Genomic DNA, 6,038 nt, shown 5'->3' on the forward strand with positions numbered 1-6,038 from the left:
CACTTTTCAAAGGCAGCAAGTTGCAGCCACCCACTTTTCGGCCTGTCTCCAAAATATGTGGGGTTGAAGGCTTAGCAACCGGAAAACACAACTGAAGCATCTCAGCAGCTTTTGTTTTGTCTTGTTTGTTTATGAAAAAGCATTCATAGACTGCTATTTCACAAGAAAGAAGATCATAGTAGTTTGCAAAGCATAAAAACAGACAGTGAAAAAACAAAACTAAAGGTTAAAAGCAGACGTAAATCAACCATTGTGGGAAGATGCATTCTGAATTACCACCAGGGTGACAACAGCCTTCAGTTTTTATTTATATAGGAAGACGAAGAGGATGGAGCAAATTGGGAGGGGGATCTTTCCCAGGCACATACTACAAATTCACAAAGCTTTTTTTCCATAAAAAATCCTTCCCTTCTTTCAACCTTTCCTCATAGGGTCAGCAGGGTGTTAAGGGTCAACAGGAGACGTGAGTGGTGCTGTGATCTAAACCATTGAGCCTCTTGGGTTTGCTGACTGGAAGGTCGGCGGTTCGAATCCCTGCGACGGAATGAGCTCCTGTTGCTCTGTCCCAGCTCCTGCCAACCTAGCAGTTCAAAAGCAAGTCAGTGCAAGTAGATAAATAGGTACCACTGTGGCGGGAAAGTAAACGGTGTTTCCATGCGCTCTGGTTTCCATCACAGTCCTTCATGCACCAGAATTGATTTAGTCCTGCTGGCCACATGACATGGAAAGCTGTCTGCGGACGAACACCAGCTCCCTCGGCCTGAAAGAGAGATGAGTGCCGCAATCCCACAGTTGCCTTTGACTGTACTTAACTGTCCAGGGGTCCTTTACCTTACCTTGAGAGAAGCAATAGGTGGCATCTGGTGACACTGGATTCATGCTCCATCCACCAACAGGGAGCAGGTGAGACTGACACACAAAGAGTCAATCGCTACTGCAGCTCATTCTCAAGGATGCACAATACGATAATCTTTATTGTCATTGTCCCATACAGAACAACGAAATTGGAAGGAAAAAAAAAATCTACATAAGACATTCAAAACCAACAAGCCTGCTATCCCAGCTATCCCAGCCTGGTTAGCCTTCTAAAAACTCTGACACCCTATTTTAAAAATGCAATACACTCCCATACAGACTCCTTACACTGCGTTAAAAACCAAAATCACATTTGGATAGAAACTGTTTCTCAGGCGGCTAGTCCTAGTCTTTATAACCCTGTACAGTGGTACCTCAGGTTAAGTACTTAATTTGTTCTGGAAGTCCGTTCTTAACCTGAAACTGTTCTTAACCTGAAACACCACTTTAGGTAATGGGGCCTCCTGCTGCCACTGCGGCACTGGAGCACGATTTCTGTTCTCATCCTGAAGCAAAGTTCTTAACCTGAAGCACTATTTCTGGGTTAGCGGAGTCTGTAACCTGAAGCCTATGTAACCTGAGGTACCACTGTACCTTCTTCCAGAAGGCAGAAGCTGAAAGTGATGATTTCCAGGGTGCGCACTATCCTGCACTATCTCTGCAGCATTCTTATAGCACCTGCTTCCCCAAATGCTTTGGCCCAGATCCAAACACAAATTAGAGGACATTGTACTAGATCCCTGTATCCAGTTCTGGGCACCCCAATTTAAGGAGGATATCGACAAGCTGGGACTTCTTCAGGGCAGGGTGGCCAGGATGACTGAGGATCTGGAGAAGAGGAGACAGAGAACCACCTCCTGAACCACCTTCAGATATCTGAAAGGCTGTCACATGGAAGAGGGAGCAAACTGGTTTTCTCCTGCTCCAGAGCAGAGGACTCAAACCAAAAGATTCAAATGACAAGAAATGAGATTCCAACTCAATGTTAGGAAGAATTTTCTGATAGCAAGAGCCGTTCAGCAGTAGAAGAGACTCCCATGGAAAGTGATGGACATGCTGGAGGTTTTTGGACAGCGGTGGAATGGCCAGCTTTCAGGGATTCCTGATTACCTTCTTTCAGAAGACATAGAAATGTGCTCAGGTGTGAATGGGTGTTTGCACAATCTGTGTGGTATTAAAAATGGGGCATAAAGTAAGGTAAAAGACTGAAGAAAGCGAGACATTTTATTTTTCATCTCCGACGTAGCAAACATCACAAGGGCTCCCACTGCCTTTGACTCTGCCTTTGTCAACTCTTTCTCTGCAGAGCAAAACATTTGTCAAATAATATAGTATCTCCCTTTTGCTTTCTGCTTCCTCATCCGCCCTCCCTTTTGGTGTGAATATCCATAATCCACAGATTCAGGCTCTTGGGCCTGGTTTGTTGTTGCTCTGGGCAATGGTTAAATTTATGATTTTAGGCTTGCTGCACTCATGGGAAAAGAGAGGGGGAAATTTGCAGAGATTATTTCACCTTCGAGGGTGAATAAATGTTTAGCAAAGAGCATAATCCCTTTGAAGGAGGCCGGCATTTTCGCAGAGCTTTCGGCAGGAAACAATGAGGGACCTGCTGCCTTATTTTATTTAAATGTTGCTTTGGATAGCGTCGTTTTCAAGAAGATAATGAAGGTTTAAGGTCGGCCTCTTTTAAAAAGTGGATGTTTATCAGGACAAGGCTTGAACTGGGGAGAAAAAAACCAGACATTCTTTAAAAATATTCTGGAATATTGCACATAAAAGCTCTCGCATAACGTCCAACTTTTTTACAGGAAAAACCAGGATGCACATCTTCCATGACACATTCACATGATCTCGCCCTGAGATCGTGGCACAAGAGTGCATGAGATTTCATCACCCCTAATGGTCACTATGATCTTGCATGGAAAAATGTGCTGTTTTTCCTGGGACACTTGGCAGGTGTGCTCTCAGCTGTCTCTCCCTAAAGGCTTGCAGCCTGCGAGTGCTTCTGGATCCAGCTCTGTCACTGGAGACTCAGGTAGCCTCAGTGTCCAGAAGTGCTTTTTACAAACCACAGTCCAACAGGTACAGCCATTTCTGGCCTGGGAATGCCTGGTCACAGTAGTTCGTGCATCGGTTACTTCAAGTCAGGATCAATGCAATGCACTTTATGCAGGGCTTCCCTTGTGCAGGTCCATGGAGGCGCAGGTCAATTCTGTGTCTACCAGCTCCATCTGGTCCACAGGATGAGACCCTACCTGCCCGCAGACTGTCTTGCCAGAGTGGTGCATGCTCTGGTTACCTCTCGCTTGGACTACTGCAATGCGCTCTACGTGGGGCTACCTTTGAAGGTGACCCAGAAATTACAACTAATCCAGAATGCGGCAGCTAGACTGGTGACTGGGGGCAGCCGCCGAGACCATATAACACTGGTCTTGAAAGACCTACATTGGCTCCCAGTACGTTTCTGAGCACAATTCAAAGTGTCGGTGCTGACTTTGAAAGCCCTAAATGGCCTCAGTCCAGTATACCTGAAAGAGCGTCTCCACATCCATCATTCTGCTCGGACACTGAGATCCAGCGCCGAGGGCCTTCTGCTGGTTCCTCCCTGTGAGAAGCCAAGTTACAGGGAACCAGGCAGAGGGCCTTCTTGGTAGTGGCACCCGCCCTGTGGAACACCCTCCCAGAGAAAAACAACTACCAGACTTTTAGTAGACATCTGAAGGCAGCCCTGTTTAGGTAGCTTTTAATGTTTAATAGGTTATTGTATTTTAATATTCCATTGGAAGCCACCCAGAGTGGCTGGAGAAACCCAGCCAGATGGGTGGGGTATAAATAATAAATTATTATTATTATTATTATTATTATTATTATTATTATTATTCGCTTGATCCAGAAGCTGCAGTCAGTGAAGAATGCTGCAGCACGATTGCTGACAGGAGTGTGGTTTTGCCAGCGTGCAGTTCCTGTGCTCAGAGAACTGGTTGCTATTCTGCTACCAGGCCGAGTTCAGTGTGTTCGCATAGAAAGCCCTTAATAACTTGGGGCCAAATAAGAAGGAGAGAGACATAATTTGAATATTATTTGATTCCTAGTCTTTTCTGGATTTGGGCTCTAAGACCTGCCCCCTCAATTGGCCCTGGGCAGAGAGAGGAAGGGGCCAACCAGTAGCCATAACTCCTGAGACGTGCCCAGGAGAAATTCTACCCCAGCAGCCACAGATTTAGAGCATCGCAGTCCCTGAGGTGGAAATTCTGCAAATCCCATTATCAGAAGAATACGACCTGGCCATATAACTGGCAGGCAGTGGGGGAGCTAGCTGTGCACCCAGGGGCGGGGCTAGTCATCCGTGGGGGCGGGGTAAGCATCCCAGGGGGCGCCACCCATGAAGAGCATCCTCACGGATGACACCCTGGTGCACTGCCCCCACCGCACCCCTTCCTCTCTCAGTGCTGGCAGGAAGCAGTTTAGGCAGCATCTTAAAAAGCAGAGACATCACCTTGCCAACAAAGGTCCATATAGTTCAAGCTCTGGTTTTCCCAGTAGTGATGTATGGAAGTGAGAGCTGGACCATAAAGAAGGCTGATCGCTGAAGAATGGATGCTTTTGGATTATGGTGCTGGAGGAGACTCTGGAGAGTCCCATGGACTGCAAGAAGATCAAACCGATCCATTCTGAAGGAAATCAGCCCTGAGTGCTCACTGGAAGGACAGATCGTGAAGCTGAGGCTCCAAGACTTTGGCCACCTCATGAGAAGAGAAGACTCCCTGGAAGAGACCCTGATGTTGGGAAAGATGGAGGGCACAAGGAGAAGGGGACGACGGAGGACGAGATGGTGGGACAGTGTTCTCGAAGCTACCAGCATGAGTCTGACCAAACTGCGGGAGGCAGTGGAAGACAGGAGTGCCTGGCGTGCTCTGGTCCAGGGGGAAACGAAGAGCGGACACGACTAAACAACTAAACAACAACAACAACAATTTGGTGTGAGCCTTCATACTGAACCCTCAGAATGGATTTTTTTATTCCACATCCCATAACAGAAACACCACCGGAAGAACTATGGGGTTTGTGGGTTTGTGACGCGAGCGACGGACAGCCTGGGTAGAAAAACCACCCCTGAGATAGCAGCATCTGAACCACAACCCCATAAACGGGGGGGGGGGGAGTGGGGAGAGGCTCCTTTAAACAATGCTCCTTTCGCATCAATGTACTCGAACCAATCAATCAGGAAACGTGAATTTCCTGATTGCAGAACGCATTTAAAACCCCAAACGAGAACATTGCGAGCATCTACCTTGCTCAGCCCAAATTAGCGGTCTATTTTTATGCAAATGGAGTTTCCGCATGGATTTCTGTCAATCAGGGACTCCATCCCTTGTTTGGCATCTTTCCGACAGTTTGGCGCTTGATGAGTGTTCATCATCTCCCTGTCACGGTTGCCCTGAAAAAAAAGGGGGGGGAGATGCTCACATTGGAATATCTTTGCAAGACTATAATTTGTAGATTTGGATTTGTAGTTTTGTAGTATGACAGGGAGTATGATAGCCAGATGGCTGATGCTGTGCTTCTTCCAAAAGACTGACGCTTCTTACTGAAAGCTCCATACAATTGGAGAGCTGGAAGGGACCTAAAGGGTCATAGAATCATACAATCTTAGAGTTGGAAGAGACTTTGAGGGTCATCTAGTCCAACCCTCTGCAATGCAGGAATCTCAGCTCAAGCATCCCTAAACAGGTGGCCAGCCAACCACTGCTTAAAAACATCCAAGGAAAGAGATGTCAGAGGAGTTCAGCCTACACTCGAGTAGGACCCTGGCAGAGACACATGCTCAACTGGCATGTTCTCTCCCTCCTGGTCGATCGTTCGGGAGCTTCAAAAGCTTTCTTCAGCCCGAACATCACAGCAACCAATGCCAACCGACACCGGCACACTTAGGGATCCGCAAAGTTTGCGCATCATGCACGTAACAGACCTCAGCAACTCAGCATTTTGGCTAATCTACTTTATTTACATATAAACACACATGGAGCACTGCAATATGGCTCCCTTTCTCTCTAGCAAAGAGAAAAGAACAAAGGACAATAGTCCCACTTTATGGAACACAGTAACACAAACATCCTGTCTCCGTCACTTCCCACACGGTGGAGTCAAAACATACACCGTCATGTGAAAGACAAAAATCCCGT

This window comes from Podarcis raffonei, chromosome 1 (genome assembly GCF_027172205.1).
Source record: "Podarcis raffonei isolate rPodRaf1 chromosome 1, rPodRaf1.pri, whole genome shotgun sequence".
In the NCBI taxonomy this organism is placed as follows: domain Eukaryota; kingdom Metazoa; phylum Chordata; class Lepidosauria; order Squamata; family Lacertidae; genus Podarcis; species Podarcis raffonei.